A 20,002-nucleotide genomic window follows, 5' to 3' on the forward strand; every position below is an offset into this window, starting at 1 on the left:
CTTGCCCATCGACTGACGTGCAAACGTCGTCGAGCGCCGCCTGTCGGATCCTCCTCAAAGGCCTCAGTGGACCGCATACGGCGAGCGGCGCGCTGCTCACACTTCCCCCTTGTAGCCACTGTATCTATAGTGTACTAGAATAATATCCTAGTGGTGCGAGCAAGAGGGAGGGACAATGCGCCGGCTGAAGCAAATGCCAGTAGCCACCGTCGGTGGCGCTGCTGTGCTTTTTTCTAGCTGCTGGCACGCGGTCGAGCCGGCTCAGACACGCTCTGCGGCTGTTTGCTCCGTGTGTTTTCCGAGCCGTGTGACGTTCAACGTGGCCATGCTTGTGAAAAACAGTGGATGATTTGAAAGAAAGAAGGCGTATCCCTGCATCTACTGCAGCACAGGAGGTTCGGTGCCAAAAAGAAAGACGGACACCCATTTATACGCTCCGGGCTGCCACAGCGATTATCAGGGCGCTCCGAAAGCGTCATTGTTCGCCGCATCAACGGAAAATGAACTTGGGAAGAAATGGGAGAGCGCAATCTGCGAACAGCAGACAAGCATCTCACTGAATCTTCAGCGGTATTTCATAAAAACTTCTTTCTGGACGAGTTGGTGCATACTTAACATAAGAATTCCGTGCTTGTGTCTCGTCCTTGTTACTTTGTGGTTGCATGTGTTTGCGTTGTTACAATTTTTATGTTCAGTGGTATGTGAGCGCCACTTTGAGCCTCGATACATTTGGAGGGATTACGTCCGCATCATCAATAGCACCGAAATGCGACTTCCACGTGGGAAGCTGTCACTGGCGCCTGGCGCCGTGCCTACCCTTCTGCCCGACTGTACGTCCTACCTTTCTGTCGCACCTGTTCAAGAGAGGCCAGCCGTAGAAAGTGCACCGATGGTAAGCACGAATTAAGCCACGTAAGAGCGCACGGACCGCACGGACCGCACAAAATGAAGAAAGAGCGGGAGATTGTCAGCTCCGCCAACCACTTCGCGAGATCTTGGTCGAGACTGCGTAAGATGAAAACGGAGAGTTTGCGGAGAATGAACCATTCGCAATTAGCTCGCTCTAAGTAGTGAATGTTCCCTCAAGCTCTGGTGCCACTTTAACTGTGGCAACGACTCAACCGTAGTTTTCGCGACAACGTAGGTACAAAAGCAAGAAAGGCTTGAGATCTTGCATGAGAAAGTTCTGCATTTCAGTGGGCATGAAGACGAAATGTCTGCTCAACTGTACTTTAGAGGTGGGCTGTGGCAAGACATAGTTGTACGCTCACTTGCCGCTGCGAACCATTTGCTACAGGACTCTGAGAGCCGCATCATCTGCCAAGGAATAATGCCTGAAAGTGACTTTCATGACCTTTCACGTGTTTTAACTCGAGGCTGCAGCCTGCTGCTGTGGTATTTGGGACTCCAGCATACAGTGACAGCCGCTTAATTTTCTATATCGCTGGTTGTGGCGAGAAAGTGCATTTTAAAGACAGGCTGTGAAGCCTGCCTGAACTTACTACTGATCACAAAATGGGCAGCAGGAAATTTGAGGTTTGCAGAGTTTGCCATATGAAAGACAACGGTGGTTTTTCATATCCTGCCTCCCCTATGTACAAGTTTATGATCAATTTGGACAAAGACTTCATAGTTTGTTTTAGTCTTCTTGAGTTGCGCGCAGACAGTGTTTTAGATGTTTTAGCTAGGTGCTGTTAAAGCCAGGCTGCAGCATCAACTTGGCTGCCCTGATCACTTCGAATCCATCACAGCAGAACTCACTGCTTTCTACATCACAACCAAGCTACATTTCTTCACAAAAAGCGTGAAGAAGTGTAATGAAAGAAGGCGCCCTGCAGGCATCAAAATGTATTAAGCTCGGTTGATGTTCCTAGAACTCCATGCTACAAGGTGTTTTTTGGTCATGTGTTTTAACAGTAATAGTTGCTTATAATGGGATTTGATGCTCGGTGTCTAGGGAAGGTACACTTTAGGGTTCCATTATAGCTGTGCTATTTTCATTGTGAATAATTAAAAAAATACTAACCTGGATTTCTTTCGAGCGTCACTCTGACAGTATGTGCTGAAGATGCGGCGGATTTCTTAGGAGCTAAAATTTCGGGAAAAATTGTGAGTTTGGATGTGCGCAATTGCATAGTCAAAAATGAATTCATTCCGGGGTTTACTGTGTACAACACTCTAAGATCTAATTATTAGGCACGCAGTAAAGAGGGGGGAGGGACACATGAATAATTTTGACCAACTGGGGTTTTATAACCGGCAACACGGACATGTTTGCATTTTCCCGCTATGAAAGTGCAGCCAACGAGTCCATTATTTAATCCTACGCCCTCGGGGTTAGCAGCGCAACGCCGAAATCGCTACGCACTTTCCTGTCATTTGCTATAAGCACGCGATTTAAATGGAGTGGTAAATATTGTCACGTGGTAGTGACGGTGAAGAAAGAAGCAATACGGTGGAATACATAACTAGCTTTTATTGGGCGAACCTGTGCCCACAAAAACAGGCTACACTTATAGCACAACCAAAGCGGCGAACACGGTCGGCGATCGTCGGAAAACTGATCAGCGGGTCAAGCGCGTCGGCTTTTATACTGCAGTCGTCGAATGTTCCAGACTAATCGTTCGGACCCGCGTACCTTCCACAAAGTTCTACACCATTCGCGTCACGCGATGAAATCAGATAAGACAGGGTTCGGCGACAACAGACACCCGGATAGAAGCATCGATAACTTTCCAGAAACTTCGGATACATACAGGCGCATCCCGCGCTGTGCGATTACATTTGTTAGGCGGCGAAACGTGGTCGCCCGATAAAGATAAGTACACTCGTCAATACCCCCCTCTTAAGAAGCATCGTCCCGATGCTACAAATATAAGAGAGCGAAACACAAAAGGACACTTATTAAACATAAGTAACAAAACAACGAAAAGAAACAAAGTCCAAAGATCAGTTACGCGAAGTCCCAAAGTTAATTATCGCTGATAGTACGGCTTGAGTCGCACAACGTGGACTATTTCAGATCGTGCGCGGCGCCGCTGTGAGTGCGAAATGCCGTCTGGCACAACCTCATAGTCTAGTGCGCCAATACGTCGGATGACCTTGTAGGGTCCGAAATAGCGTCGCAGCAGCTTCTCACTGAGTCCTCGCCGGCGTATCGGGGTCCATACCCAAACACGGTCGCCGGGCTGGTACTCGACGAAGCGTCGACGGAGGTTGTAGTGTCGGCTGTCGGTACGCTGCTGGGTCTTGATCCGTAGGCGGGCGAGCTGTCGGGCTTCTTCGGCGCGCTGGAGATAGGTAGCGACGTCAAGATTTTCCTCGTCAGTGACGTGCGGCAGCATGGCGTCGAGCGTCGTCGTCGGGTTCCTGCCGTAAACCAACTTGAATGGCGTGATCTGTGTTGTTTCTTGCACCGCCGTGTTGTAGGCGAAGGTGACATACGGCAGGACCGCGTCCCACGTCTTGTGCTCGACGTCGACGTACATTGCTAGCATGTCGGCAAGGGTCTTGTTCAGGCGCTCCGTGAGACCATTCGTCTGCGGATGGTAGGCAGTTGTCCTCCTGTGGCTCGTCTGGCTGTACTGCAGAATGGCTTGGGTGAGCTCTGCTGTAAAAGCCGTTCTTCTGTCGGTGATGAGGACTTCTGGGGCACCATGTCGCAGCAGGATGTTCTCGACGAAAAATTTCGCCACTTCGGCTGCGCTGCCTTTCGGTAGAGCTTTGGTTTCAGCAAAGCGGGTGAGATAGTCCGTCGCCACGATGATCCACTTATTCCTGGATGTTGACGTCGGAAACGGCCCCAACAAATCCATCCCAATCTGCTGGAATGGTCGACGAGAAGGTTCGATCGGCTGTAGTAATCCTGCTGGCCTTGTCGGTGGTGTCTTGCGTCGTTGACAGTCTCTGCATGTCTTGACGTAACGGGCGACGTCGGCGGTCAGACGCGGCCAGTAATACTTTTCCTGTATCCTCGACAGCGTCCGGGAGAATCCGAGGTGCCTAGCGGTTGGATCGTCGTGTAGGGTGTGCAGTATTTCTGGACGGAGCGCTGACGACACCACAAGAAGATAGCTGGCGTGTGAGAAGTTCTTCTTCACGAGCAGGTTGTTTCGTAGCGTGAACGAAGACAACACGCGCTTAAATGCTCTAGGGACAACGTCGGTGTTCCCTTTCAAATACTCGACGAGGCCTTTTAGCTCCGGGTCTGCTCCTTGCTGTTTAGAGAAGTCTTCCGCGCTTATTATCCCAAGGAAGGCGTCGTCGTCCACGTCGTCTTGCGGCGGGGGATCGATTGGGGCGCGTGATAAGCAGTCGGCGTCGGAGTGTTTTCTTCCGGACTTGTATATTACCGTTACGTCATATTCTTGTAGTCTGAGGCTCCACCGCGCCAGCCGTCCTGAAGGGTCCTTTAAGTTAGCTAGCTAACACAACGCGTGGTGGTCGCTGACGACTTTGAATGGCCTGCCATAGAGGTGAGGGCGGAATTTAGCTGTAGCCCAAATGATGGCGAGGCATTCCTTTTCAGTCGTAGAATAATTGCTTTCCGCTTTTGACAGCGACCGGCTAGCATAAGATATCACCCGTTCAAGTCCTTCTTTCCTCTGGACTAGGACGGCACCGAGGCCTAGGCTACTGGCGTCAGTGTGGATTTCAGTATCGGCGTCCTCGTCGAAGTGTGCAAGTACCGGCGGCGACTGCATGCGTCGTTTGAGTTCTTGAAATGCGTCGGCCTGCGGCGTTTCCCAATTGAACTCGACATCAGATTTCGTTAGATGTGTTAGCGGCTCCGCGATGCGCGAAAAGTCCTTGACAAAGCGCCTATAGTAGGCACACATGTCAAGGAATCTGCGCACTGCCTTCTTGTCGATTGGCTGCGGGAACTTTGCGATGGCAGCTGTCTTCTGCGGGTCGGGGCGTACTCCAGATTTGCTGATGACATGGACTAGGAATAGAAGCTCATCGTAAACGAAGCGACACTTTTCCGGCTTCAGGGTGAGCCCTGATGACTTGATGGCCTGTAATACTGTCGCAAGCCGCTTAAGGTGATCGTCGAAATTTCCGGCGAAGACGACGACGTCATCCAAGTAAACAAGACAGGTCTGCCACTTCAATCCTGCTAACACCGTGTCCATCACGCGCTGGAACGTTGCAGGCGCCGAGCACAGTCCAAATGGCATAACCTTGAATTCATAGAGGCCGTCTGGCGTGATGAAGGCGGTCTTTTCGCGATCCCTTTCGTCGACTTCTATTTGCCAGTAGCCAGACTTGAGGTCCATCGATGAGAAGTATTTAGCATTGCAGAGCCGATCTAATGCGTCGTCTATCCGTGGGAGGGGGTATACGTCTTTCTTCGTGATTTTGTTCAGTCGACGATAATCGACGCAGAAACGTAGGGTTGCGTCCTTTTTCTTCACTAAAACAACTGGAGACGCCCACGGGCTTTTCGACAGCTGGATGATGTCGTCGCGCAGCATTTCGTCGACTTGTTGTCTTATAGCTTCGCGTTCTCGCGTCGAAACTCGGTAAGGGCTCTGGCGTAGTGGTCGAGCGCTCTCTTCGGATATTATGCGATGCTTTGCGACTGGTGTTTGTCGAATCCTTGATAACGTCGAAAAGCAGTCTTTGTATCGTCGAAGCAGACTTCTGAGCTGTTGCTGCTTAATCACGGGGAGACTTGGATTTATGTTGAAGTCTGGCTCGGGAACTTCGGTCGTAGGGGTAGATGCAACAGAATCCGAGAGGACAAAGGCATCGCTGGTTTCCTGTATTTCCTCGATGAATGCGATCGTCGTGCCCTTGTTGATGTGCTTGAACTCCTGGCTGAAGTTTGTCAGCAACACTCTCGTGTTTCCTCCGTGCAGTCGAGCGATCCCTCTTGCGACGCAAATTTCACGGTCGAGTAGTAGACGTTGGTCGCCTTCGATGACGCCTTCTACGTCAGCGGGTGTTTCGGTGCCGACCGAAATAACGTTGCTGGAGCGAGGCGGGATGCTCACTTGATCTTCGAGCACACTCAAGGCGTGGTGGCTACAAGGGCGCTCCGATGGTATCGCTTGATCTTCCGACAGCGTTATTGACTGCGACTTCAGGTCGATGATGGCGCCGTGTTGGTTCAGGAAGTCCATGCCGAGAATGACGTCTCGTGAACACTGTTGCAGGGTAAGTCCGGTCATGAATGGTAATTCTTGCCGTGCAGATTCCAGTCGGCGTAATGAGGTGCCCTCCAGCGGTCCGAATTGGGGGGCCCTCCCATGCAGTCTTAACCTTCTTCAACTGGGCGGCGATGTGTCCACTCATTACGGAGTAATCGGCCCCTGTGTCGACTAAGGCAGTGACTGCCTGGCCGTCGAGAAGCACGTCAAGGTCGGTGGTTCTTTGTCTGGCGTTGCAGTTAGGTCGTGGCGTCGGATCACGGCTGCGTCGTGTTGAACTGAAGCTGAAACGTCGCTTCGTCAAGTCATCTTTCGTCGGTGTAGTCTTGGCTTCCTGACTTCGTCGGGACGGCGGCGTGTCGTCATTAGGTCGTCGAGATGGTTTCTTCGTCGTCTTCGTCGGCGGCGGAGGATCTTCGTCAGTTCGACGAACAGCAACCGCACCTCCATCGGTTGCTGCTTTTAGTTTTCCGGATATGGGCTCGCAGAGCGGCCCCGGGCTGGGCCGGTGTATGGTCGGTGCTGCGGCGACAGGTAGCGGCCTGGTGACGGCGAACGGGACGGTTGTCGAGGGCTCCACTGAGTAGCGGCGAGGTAATCGGCGATGTCACGAGGGCGTTCACCTTCCCTCGGGCGCTGTGCGTTCACGGCGAAGCCTCGCAATCCCAGGTCACGGTATGGGCATCGGCTGTACACGTGCCCGGCTTCGCAGCAGTGGTAGCAGAGCGGGCGGTGGTCGGGGGCGCGCCAAATGTCCGTCTTCCTCGCGTAGGTGCGCTGGGCGACGGGTGGGCGTGCTGGCGGCGGCGGCGGTGGACGACGGAATTGCGGCGTTACAGGGACCTGGTGTTGTCGCGGAGGGGGAGCATGACGGCGTGCGATGGCGGCGTAAGTCATCGCTTCTGGCTGGGGCTGCGGTAATTGTGGTTGCACCTCAGGAACTCCTAGCGATCGGTGCACCTCTTCTTTCACGATGTCGGCGATCGAGGCCACTTGAGGCTGCGACGATGGCAAGACCTTGCGCAGTTCTTCGCGCACGATGGCCCTGATGGTCTCGCATAAATCGTCCGTGGCCAGTGATTGAATTCCGGAGTAGCTTGTTGGCTTGGTGCGTCGGTCAAATTGCCGGTTCCGCAATTCCAGTTTCTTCTCGATGCTCGTCGCCTCACGAAGAAACTCGTCGACGGTCTTCGGTGGGCTTCTTATCATACCGGCGAAAAGTTCCTCCTTTACGCCACGCGTCAGTAGACGTACTTTCTTCTCCTCGGACATTTCTGGGTCGGCGTGGCGGAACAGACGGCTCATTTCCTCAGTGAAAATCGCGATCGTCTCATCCGGCAGCTGCGCTCTTGTCTTCAGTAGAGCTTGGGCTCGCTCTTTTCGCACGACGCTTTGAAATGTTTGCAGGAAGCCGCTTCGGAAGAGGTCCCACGTCGTCAAGGTGGCTTCTCGATTCTCGAACCACGTCTTGGCAGCGTCCTCCAATGCGAAATACACATGTCGTAGCTTGTCGTCGCTTGCCCAGTTGTTAAACGTAGCGACCCTCTCATACGTTTCCAGCCAGGTTTCCGGGTCCTCAAATGTGGAACCGCGGAACGTCGGTGAGTCCCTGGGCTGCTGCAGGACGATGGGGGACGCTGGGGCTGCCATTGCGGTTGCCTTGGCCACAAACTTCTTGGTCTTCTCAGGTAGAAGTCCGTGCTCCAGGGGCAGCTGTTGAAGACGGCGGCTTGCTCGGTGGTCCGGGACTACGTTGGTGTTCTGTTTGCGGTCTGGGCTGGGATCACGGCTTGTCGGGGGCGTCCTGTACATGGACGAAAAGCACCTCCACCAGATGTCACGTGGTAGTGAAGGTGAAGAAAGAAGCAATAAGGTGGAATACAAAACTAGCTTTTATTGGGCGAACCTGTGCCCACAAAAACAGGCTACACTTATAGCACAACGACAGCGGCGAACACGGTCGGCGATCGTCGGAAAACTGATCAGCGGGTCAAGCGCGTCGGCTTTTATACTGCAGTCGTCGAATGTTCCAGACTAATCGTTCGGACCCGCGTGCCTTCCACAAAGTTCTACACCATTCGCGTCACGCGATGAAATCAGATAACACAGGGTTCGGCGACAACAGACAGCCGGATGGGGCTCATGCATTGCCCAGGGGGCGCTGCGAAAAAGGTGCTAAAAAGCGCCCTCTGTGCTAAAATGGGTCGTACCAAGCTCGGTCGTCTGCTTCGGAAAGCACGTTTACGATATGGACCCGCCACTTTCGGTTGTGTTGTTTCACGGCCTGCAGCGAATATCGGGCGCCGAATATTTTTTTAGGGGTGGCACGCTGCGTAAAGGCAAGAAATTATGCAGTGCCGAATACGTGTACGCCGTTCAAAAATTAGGCGGCGAAGTTTTAGCACCGTGTAAATCGAAAGTAAAGCGAGTCGCGTACGAAGTGGAACTTCAGGTAAGGTTTGCACGCTAGCTGCTAGATTCAGGCGCACAAACGCGAGGAAATGCTTGCTATAAATGAATCCACAGCAGCGATAAGCAGGCATCATGTGTACGGAACTGCTCGAGCACACAACGGTACGCGCCGCGATGTACGAACTGCTCGAGCGCACGATCGTACGCGCCGCAACGGCAGCGGTCTTTCGACATGCCGCGAAACGGCGGGCCTCCTGCAGTCCTTGTTGACTGCATGCCGCTAAACAAGTAGTTATGCCCGCGTTGTAGTAGCGGCCATCTGTCCCTTTTAGTAACTGGTAATAACTGATGCAATGCATATGAGCTCGCACGAACGTGCGAATCGCGCTGCAGCGCGAGCTCGTGCGCTGCTCGCTTGATGTAGGTTTTAATGACAGTGCTCGAACATCGATGTGCCGCAATCAATACTGCCTTGCTGCGTTGCCTCAACGTGCTGGCTTGGGATCAGGGATGAGCGAATTTAACTCTCTTAACCTGTGCTGCTCGTAGTGGAGTAGTGAATTGTCATCGAATGAGCCCGACCATTTGTGCTCATTGGTCACCTGGTCACTTCACCACTTCGCATCGGTCGAATTGTTAATTGTCGCTGTGGCCGGGTCTCGAATCGTGAATTACCAGCCACGCCTGCTGCTATGTCGGTCTGCTGTCGGGACTGTAGGTGCAATAGACCGAACATTAGAACGCAGATAATCAAGCAAGCTTCAAGACAGGCGAAGCAGTCAGCATGGCGCGAAGTTTCGCTTACTCAGCGCTACGAACTGCAGCTATGCAGCGCGCCCGACGCTCCACTTCGTGAGGCCTTGAAGGAAAACGACAGAATATGATGTTGGGATTCAGGCCTTCTTGTTCATGGTAGCCCACGGCGCAGAAGTAATGACGGTGACGCCTTTTCGAGGCTGGGCTAGGTCTCTCCGGATCGGCGTCACCGATTCCTTCTGCTCCCAGCATTACGTCCCACGGCACACGGAGAGTCCGTTTTCGTTAAACTATAGGCTGCGGCGAGCTCGCAGCGTGGTCGGCGTGGTCTGTGAGAAGTAACGAGCCTTTTCGCACTCGCAACAGGGCAGAAAAAAGTGCGAATCGACGCAAAACTCGGCCTAGAAACGTGCTTCGCCACAGCGAGGGCTCAATACGACCCAAGCTGGTACGACCCAGATGTCGTTTCCCGCGCCGCCACCAGGCGCCGCTACTATACCTCAAACTCCAGTGCAAGACGCCCATAGAAGCATCGATAACTTTCCAGAAACTTCGGATACATGCAGGCGCATCCCGCGCTGTGCGATTACATTTGTTAGGCGGCGAAACGTGGTCGCCCGATAAAGATAAGTACACGCGTCAATATAGCTCCATAGAAGCAAGGCAGGCCCAGATGTATTGGCTTTCGAGCAGTAGATGAGCAACAAGAAGCTCAGTGAATTGCCAGCTGGCACAGGCGATACGACGAGCGCAATGAAAGCGCCGGACTGTGCGAGAATACGCTAGCAGACGACATTGTTGATACTATGCTCTCGGTGTGGCCTTCAAAATCTTGCTTTACACAATACTTTGTTAAATACCATCCTGTTCTGTTATAATGAAAGAACCATGTCCGTAAAAAACCCTTAATAACACGGACCGCCTCAAAAGCAGCGAATATGAGAGCAGCTGGTCTGCTAGAAAAGGTCGCAGTGGCGACACCTGGTGGCGTCAACGGAAAGAGGCACGCGCGCTCCTTTCCGGTCGTGTCACTAGGACATTATTCTAGTACACTATACCAAGGTCGCTCACAATTCCCAGCCTGCTTTGCGGCGGTCGCGTAGGGGGCGCGCGCAACTTTCCGAAATGGTCCATTGCATCCCCTGCTGTTAATACTACTGCTTCCGTGCCTCTCACAGATCTGAAACCTTACATACGAAAGAAACTGCGAAACCGCTGGCAACACGTGTGGCACGCAGAAATAAATAACAACCTGCATGTGATAAAGCCACAGTTAGGTTCTTGGCCCTCTGCAACAAAATCACGGTGAACAGATGTCCTATTCTGTCGGCTCAGAATAGGACACATATTTGGAACCCATCATTTTCTACTTACTGGAAGTGAACCTCCAACCTGTGGTAGATGCGGTGAGAGGCTGACCGTCCTCCATGTGCTCCTGTAGTGTCGGGAAGCCGAAACGGAGAGAAAGAAAAATTTTCCGCTTGCATACCATTATTACATCCCTCTACATCCGGTTATGTTTCTTAGGAACCGCTTTTTAACACCAAGGCAGTTCTCAAATTCCTAAATAATGTTCTACATGTTATAAGCCCATTAAATTCGTAGAGCATCCTCGCTCCAGAGGATGCCGCTGCGATAATTGTTTTTCATAGCACATGCTTTGTGTTCCAAGGGCTCTAAGGAGGCAGTAGTGCTCCAGCATATCTTATAACCTGGTATATTTTTACACATCGTATCATTCTTTTTAAATGCGTCTTAATGTTCATAGTACACATCATACGTCATTGCCATAATCTTACTATACAGATTTTGCGCACTTTAGAGCGACTATATTTAAGGCCCATTCACAGCCACGTCACAAAAACTTCATAGAAGCTAAGAACTCATAATTGCACTGCGAACTCATTACCACGGACATGGCACTCTTTGGCCATACTTGGCCCTTGCGCCATTAAACATCAAACATTCATTCATTCATTCAGCACCAGGCAACATGGTTTCAGCCCGTCTTGACATAAAACATGGTTCTGCGTCACTCAGGGAATTTTGCAAAGGCACTCGGGGAAAACCTGGAACACTCAGGGAATTTGGAAATGACGACTTGGTAGACACCCTGTATAACGTGTTTTTACGTACTTGTGCCATGTCATATTTCATGTAGAAAGTTGAGCATGTGGAAGTTATAAAAATGTAAATAAAGTAGATTTGTTACCTTGGTTAAAGAACATTTAGAAATAAGTAATGCTACTACTGCAATAGAACTTCTCTCGCATGTTTCTTCCAATGTGGGCTTTTTACTGAACTAAATATATGATTTCATAATTACATTCTCTAAATACATATTCTTCTTTAATGTGACGTTGCGCTTAAGGGGGGAAGTGGGTCTTAAAAATTTTTTTCTTATTCTTGGGTGAATCTTTCATAAACTCCACTGTCTGGGGTAATTTTTCGTGCTGATTTCAGATCTGTAATTAGATTTTTGATAGCTGTAGCAGTTCAAAAAATATTGTGGTCCGAAGTCAAATTAATTTCAAACTCGTTACGGGGCTTTTTGATGATTCCGTCTTGCTAAATCAAAAACTGAATGCATGGCACCATTGCTAAAGACCTACTGTGGGGGTGATGCTATTTTTATTCATTTGGAAGCATTTTGCAGACAAGAAAACAATCTTGCATTTATTATGAACATTTTTTTTCTAATTAGCAGCGAGTACTATACCTGAATGTAATTTTCATGACGGTGCAAGAGTAATAAAAATAGCATCACCCCCCAGATCATTTCAATACGAATAAAATGATACCACCCTTGTTATTTTTGGCCAAAGACAACCCAGAAAAAACACCGTAAGGCGGAGTACAGTGTGCAAAAACATCGAACTGAAATAAACGCATTTGAAGTTTCAAACAAATGTAGCTTTTGCTGAAGTGAATCTACAGCAATACAAATGACACCATTTTGAAGCTCTATGTTTTGTAAGAATGGCCATACTAAATGTGTGACTGCACACTCTCAAAATAATGGTACACTGGCCACTGAACTAGCACAAGAAACTTCATTAGGCACCATGCTCTACAAAGAGCATGGTGCCTGGGTTTCAAACCGAAGTGTAGAACTCTGTGTGGGCATGAATATAGTTCCAGTGTTGTACATGCAGGCTGTCTGATTGATAGCAGTCTCCATTACAATCAGTGAGGCATTTTTTCATTTGGTATAATTGACCATGTTACTGAATGAAGGCTCTGACTTATGTAAGTAGCCTTCCAAGTCATCTTCACCTGACAGTGGCTGTGGAACTTAGGATCAGAGAGCCAGTGATAGATATGCAGCTGCTAGGTGCTTTCCAGAATTTTACTTTTGTATGATGCCTCGATGACTTCTGCAGCCAGGTGTGTGCCAGCCCAAGGGGCCTAGTGAACAGAGCTCATGATGAGGTTCTCTTTATGAAGGGGTGGTATATGATAGATATTGTTACGGGCTATCGTGACAATATGATAATAGAGTGAACGCGCAATGTGCTTGGTTGCGAGTCCGAAGTGCCGATGTGCGAAATGCACAGCCGCAGATACAAGGAGCCGACGCGCGATGTGCTTAGTCGCGCAGTTCAAGGTGCCGACGCGCGAAATGCCTAGTCGCCCGCGGGCTCGAGGAGTCGACACTCGATGCGCTTATTCGGGCAGTCTGAGGTGCCGACGCGCGAAATGCCTAGTCGCCCGCGGGCTCGAGGAGTCGACACTCGATGCGCTTATTCGGGCAGTCTGAGGTACCGACGCGCGAAATGCCTAGTCGCCCGCGGGCTCGAGGAGTCGACCCTCGATGCGCTTATTCGTGCAGTCTGAGGTACCGACGCGCGAAATGCCTAGTCGCCCGCGGGCTCGAGGAGTCGACCCTCGATGCGCTTATTCGTGCAGTCTGAGGTACCGACGCGCGAAATGCCTAGTCGCCCGCGGGCTCGAGGAGTCGACCCTCGATGCGCTTATTCGTGCAGTCTGAGGTACCGACGCGCGAAATGCCTAGTCGCCCGCGGGCTCGAGGAGTCGACCCTCGATGCGCTTATTCGTGCAGTCTGAGGTGCCGACGCGCGAAATGCCTAGTCGCCCGCGGGCTCGAGGAGTCGACACTCGATGCGCTTATTCGGGCAGTCTGAGGTACCGACGCGCGAAATGCCTAGTCGCCCGCGGGCTCGAGGAGTCGACACTCGATGCGCTTATTCGGGCAGTCTGAGGTGCCGACGCGCGAAATGCCTAGTCGCCCGCGGGCTCGAGGAGTCGACCCTCGATGCGCTTATTCGTGCAGTCTGAGGTACCGACGCGCGAAATGCCTAGTCGCCCGCGGGCTCGAGGAGTCGGCCCTCGATGCGCTTATTCGTGCAGTCTGAGGTACCGACGCGCGAAATGCCTAGTCGCCCGCGGGCTCGAGGAGTCGACCCTCGATGCGCTTATTCGTGCAGTCTGAGGTACCGACGCGCGAAATGCCTAGTCGCCCGCGGGCTCGAGGAGTCGACACTCGATGCGCTTATTCGGGCAGTCTGAGGTGCCGACGCGCGAAATGCCTAGTCGCCCGCGGGCTCGAGGAGTCGACCCTCGATGCGCTTATTCGTGCAGTCTGAGGTGCCGACGCGCGAAATGCCTAGTCGCCCGCGGGCTCGAGGAGTCGACCCTCGATGCGCTTATTCGTGCAGTCTGAGGTACCGACGCGCGAAATGCCTAGTCGCCCGCGGGCTCGAGGAGTCGACCCTCGATGCGCTTATTCGTGCAGTCTGAGGTACCGACGCGCGAAATGCCTAGTCGCCCGCGGGCTCGAGGAGTCGACACTCGATGCGCTTATTCGGGCAGTCTGAGGTACCGACGCGCGAAATGCCTAGTCGCCCGCGGGCTCGAGGAGTCGACCCTCGATGCGCTTATTCGTGCAGTCTGAGGTACCGACGCGCGAAATGCCTAGTCGCCCGCGGGCTCGAGGAGTCGACCCTCGATGCGCTTATTCGTGCAGTCTGAGGTACCGACGCGCGAAATGCCTAGTCGCCCGCGGGCTCGAGGAGTCGACCCTCGATGCGCTTATTCGTGCAGTCTGAGGTACCGACGCGCGAAATGCCTAGTCGCCCGCGGGCTCGAGGAGTCGACCCTCGATGCGCTTATTCGTGCAGTCTGAGGTGCCGACGCGCGAAATGCCTAGTCGCCCGCGGGCTCGAGGAGTCGACACTCGATGCGCTTATTCGGGCAGTCTGAGGTACCGACGCGCGAAATGCCTAGTCGCCCGCGGGCTCGAGGAGTCGACACTCGATGCGCTTATTCGGGCAGTCTGAGGTGCCGACGCGCGAAATGCCTAGTCGCCCGCGGGCTCGAGGAGTCGACCCTCGATGCGCTTATTCGTGCAGTCTGAGGTACCGACGCGCGAAATGCCTAGTCGCCCGCGGGCTCGAGGAGTCGACCCTCGATGCGCTTATTCGTGCAGTCTGAGGTACCGACGCGCGAAATGCCTAGTCGCCCGCGGGCTCGAGGAGTCGACCCTCGATGCGCTTATTCGTGCAGTCTGAGGTACCGACGCGCGAAATGCCTAGTCGCCCGCGGGCTCGAGGAGTCGACACTCGATGCGCTTATTCGGGCAGTCTGAGGTGCCGACGCGCGAAATGCCTAGTCGCCCGCGGGCTCGAGGAGTCGACCCTCGATGCGCTTATTCGTGCAGTCTGAGGTGCCGACGCGCGAAATGCCTAGTCGCCCGCGGGCTCGAGGAGTCGACCCTCGATGCGCTTATTCGTGCAGTCTGAGGTACCGACGCGCGAAATGCCTAGTCGCCCGCGGGCTCGAGGAGTCGACCCTCGATGCGCTTATTCGTGCAGTCTGAGGTACCGACGCGCGAAATGCCTAGTCGCCCGCGGGCTCGAGGAGTCGACACTCGATGCGCTTATTCGGGCAGTCTGAGGTGCCGACGCGCGAAATGCCTAGTCGCCCGCGGGCTCGAGGAGTCGACCCTCGATGCGCTTATTCGTGCAGTCTGAGGTACCGACGCGCGAAATGCCTAGTCGCCCGCGGGCTCGAGGAGTCGACCCTCGATGCGCTTATTCGTGCAGTCTGAGGTACCGACGCGCGAAATGCCTAGTCGCCCGCGGGCTCGAGGAGTCGACACTCGATGCGCTTATTCGGGCAGTCTGAGGTACCGACGCGCGAAATGCCTAGTCGCCCGCGGGCTCGAGGAGTCGACCCTCGATGCGCTTATTCGTGCAGTCTGAGGTACCGACGCGCGAAATGCCTAGTCGCCCGCGGGCTCGAGGAGTCGACCCTCGATGCGCTTATTCGTGCAGTCTGAGGTACCGACGCGCGAAATGCCTAGTCGCCCGCGGGCTCGAGGAGTCGACCCTCGATGCGCTTATTCGTGCAGTCTGAGGTACCGACGCGCGAAATGCCTAGTCGCCCGCGGGCTCGAGGAGTCGACACTCGATGCGCTTATTCGGGCAGTCTGAGGTGCCGACGCGCGAAATGCCTAGTCGCCCGCGGGCTCGAGGAGTCGACCCTCGATGCGCTTATTCGTGCAGTCTGAGGTACCGACGCGCGAAATGCCTAGTCGCCCGCGGGCTCGAGGAGTCGACCCTCGATGCGCTTATTCGGGCAGTCTGAGGTGCCGACGCGCGAAATGCCTAGTCGCCCGCGGGCTCGAGGAGTCGACCCTCGATGCGCTTATTCGTGCAGTCTGAGGTACCGACGCGCGAAATGCCTAGTCGCCCGCGGGCTCGAGGAGTCGACCCTCGATGCGCTTATTCGTGCAGTCTGAGGTACCGACGCGCGAAATGCCTAGTCGCCCGCGGGCTCGAGGAGTCGACACTCGATGCGCTTATTCGGGCAGTCTGAGGTGCCGACGCGCGAAATGCCTAGTCGCCCGCGGGCTCGAGGAGTCGACACTCGATGCGCTTATTCGGGCAGTCTGAGGTGCCGACGCGCGAAATGCCTAGTCGCCCGCGGGCTCGAGGAGTCGACACTCGATGCGCTTATTCGGGCAGTCTGAGGTGCCGACGCGCGAAATGCCTAGTCGCCCGCGGGCTCGAGGAGTCGACACTCGATGCGCTTATTCGGGCAGTCTGAAGTGCCGACGCGCGAAATGCCTAGTCGCCCGCGGGCTCGAGGAGTCGACCCTCGATGCGCTTATTCGGGCAGTCTGAGGTACCGACGCGCGAAATGCCTAGTCGCCCGCGGGCTCGAGGAGTGCTTTATGACTTAAGTTTCCCATTAAAAACGAGACAATCACCCAAGAAGATTAAGAAACCATGGGTTTCACCTAGCCTTTTCAAAATGATTAGAAGAAAAGATCGCCTGTACCACAGTTTCTTGGTAACCAGAAATCCTAATGATTACGTTGTGTTTAAGCAGTTTAGGAATAAATTAAATAATGACTTGCGCAAAGCCAAGCGTGACTATTACTCAGTAATTTTCGCTGGAAGAAAGAATAATTCAAAGCTAATTTGGCGCGCAATAAATGAGGTAATTAACCATAGAAATGTATCGAATGACATTGGCGAATTGATTATCGACGGGTCACCAAAATCAGGCGTACTATTAGCCGATTGCTTTAACAACTTCTTCACCGAGCAAGCAACAGCAAAATATAACGCAGATGCGTGTTCTGTTATTTCAAATGAAACAACCAGCTCAGTATTTCTTAGCCCAACAGATCCATCAGAAATATTTACCGTTCTCATGTCCTTAAGAAATAATTCCAGCTCTGATGTAGAAGGCCTCACAATTAAACCAGTAAAGTTTGTTGCTGACTTTCTTGCACTACCTTTGTGTCATATTATTAACCTTTCACTAGAATCGTGTGTTTTCCCTGCAAGAATGAAACTGGCTAAGGTTACAGTCATTTTCAAGTCAGGCTCGAAAAACGTCATGAGTAATTATCGCCCCATCTCTATTCTTCCTCTTTTTTCGAAAGTGCTAGAAAAAATTCTGCTCAAACGTTTGCAGAACTTCTTTGATGCTAATCAGTTAATATCACACTCACAGTTCGGCTTCCGCAAAGGTTTTTCTACAGAATCAGCTTTATTAGTCCAAAAAGAAATTATTTTACGGAATATTGAAAACAAACTCTTAACACTAGGGATCTTTGTGGATTTCAGTAAGGCCTTCGATTGTCTAGACCATAATATTCTCTTAGATAAGTTAAACAAATACGGCGTTAGGGGAAGGACACTTCAAATTTTCAGTTCATATCTTAAAGACCGGGAACAGATAGTGAACATAGACGGTTTTTGTTCATCCAAACGTTATCTAAAATGTGGCGTCCCGCAGGGCAGCATATTAGGACCTTTTCTTTTCAATGTCTATATAAACGATGTGATAACAATTTCGACAGAAGCTGATTTTGTAATTTATGCCGACGACGCTTCCCTATTTATCTCTGGTCCTTCGGTTACAGAAATAATTTCAAAAGCAAACAATGCCCTAAACAGCCTTTTAAATTGGTCTAAATTAAACAATCTCAAAATAAATACAACTAAGTCAAAAGCTGTTATTTTCCGCGCTATAAATCGTCACATAGGGACTAACTTAACCATTAACCTAGGCAATAATATTATTGAGGTCGTTAGCCACCATAAAACACTGGGTGTTGTATTTGATGAGCACCTTCGATGGACTGAGCACACTAATTACGTATCTCTAAATTTATCTAAAGCTGTTGGAGCACTTTCCCGGTGTCGTGGCATTCTTCCAGTGCACATTAAAAAACAGATATATGTTTCATTATTTCAATCACACATTGCATATTGTCATCTTGTTTGGGGCACGGCATCACCGACTAACATGAATAGAATTGTGAGCCTGCAAAAGAAAGCGATTCGTATCATTGCAGACGAAGAGCACTGCGCACACTCCAAACCGCTTTTTATTCGGTTAAAAATTCTGCCCATCAGTGTTATGCTACCGCAAATTATTGTTTGTTTATTCACCGCTAAAACCACGTTTCGTACTAATTTCCTTATCAGAATATCAACGCTCAAGGAACGTGTACCGGCAGCCAACACTCGACAATTAGAAAAGTGGTGTCTTCCCAAAACTCGAACGAATTATGGTCAACAAATGTTAAAGTATATAATACCTTACACCCTGAACAATAATACAACCTTAATTGATGGCCCCGCAATAAATAAACGTGCTTTAATTGAATACTTTTTGAACAGTATAGCTTAATCGGCAATATATTTATATCATGCAGTTTACATTCGGCATTTTGCGTTCATTTGTGTGGACTAGTGTGGAATGATTTTGCAGACATTGTCCAATTTCACTTTTTTTTTTCTCGCTCCCCGTTTTTATAACAGCTCATTCTTCATACAATATTTTGCTTGAAGTTATGCATGTGTGCACTTGAATGGTGTGTGTATATATGCCATGTACGCGTGTATATGTAGGTGTACATATATGTATATATATGGGGCGTATGCGCGCCACTTGTCCGGGTTTTTGCGTGTGTACGTGTGAATATAACACGTCAGTGTACAATATTGGTTTGTTATTGGTGTATATATATGTAAATATTTTTTGTTCTCATTCGTCACAGCTTGGTGCGAACAGTTTCTTTTTTTCTTTTTCGTTCGTTTTTTTTGTTTCTCAAGTTGCTTTTTTTTTCTTCTTCTAGTGCGACATACACTGCTGTTTTGCCGCTGTTGCCACTGCCTGTAGGGCCTCAGGCCTCGTCAAGCTGCTCAATGAGCAGCTTTTTGTCTGGGGTCCACTTTTCCTTTCCTTGAGGAAAATAAAACCGATTCTGATTCTGATTCTGACCCTCGATGCGCTTATTCGGGCAGTCTGAGGTGCCGACGCGCGAAATGCCTTGTCGCCCGCGGGCTCGAGGAGTCGACCCTCGATGCGCTTATTCGGGCAGTCTGAGGTGCCGACGCGCGAAATGCCTAGTCGCCCGCGGGCTCGAGGAGTCGACCCTCGATGCGCTTATTCGGGCAGTCTGAGGTGCCGACGCGCGAAATGCCTAGTCGCCCGCGGGCTCGAGGAGTCGACCCTCGATGCGCTTATTCGGGCAGTCTGAGGTGCCGACGCGCGAAATGCCTAGTCGCCCGCGGGCTCGAGGAGTCGACCCTCGATGCGCTTATTCGGGCAGTCTGAGGTGCCGACGCGCGAAATGCCTAGTCGCCCGCGGGCTCGAGGAGTCGACCCTCGATGCGCTTATTCGGGCAGTCTGAGGTGCCGACGCGCGAAATGCCTAGTCGCCCGCGGGCTCGAGGAGTCGACCCTCGATGCGCTTATTCGGGCAGTCTGAGGTGCCGACGCGCGAAATGCCTAGTCGCCCGCGGGCTCGAGGAGTCGACCCTCGATGCGCTTATTCGGGCAGTCTGAGGTGCCGACGCGCGAAATGCCTTGTCGCCCGCGGGCTCGAGGAGTCGACCCTCGATGCGCTTATTCGGGCAGTCTGAGGTGCCGACGCGCGAAATGCCTAGTCGCCCGCGGGCTCGAGGAGTCGACCCACGATGCGCTTATTCGGGCAGTCTGAGGTGCCGACGCGCGAAATGCCTAGTCGCCCGCGGGCTCGAGGAGTCGACCCTCGATGCGCTTATTCGGGCAGTCTGAGGTGCCGACGCGCGAAATGCCTAGTCGCCCGCGGGCTCGAGGAGTCGACCCTCGATGCGCTTATTCGGGCAGTCTGAGGTGCCGACGCGCGAAATGCCTAGTCGCCCGCGGGC

The sequence above is a fragment of the Dermacentor albipictus genome, chromosome 2 (assembly GCF_038994185.2).
Source record: "Dermacentor albipictus isolate Rhodes 1998 colony chromosome 2, USDA_Dalb.pri_finalv2, whole genome shotgun sequence".
NCBI classification, from domain to species: Eukaryota; Metazoa; Arthropoda; class Arachnida; order Ixodida; family Ixodidae; genus Dermacentor; species Dermacentor albipictus.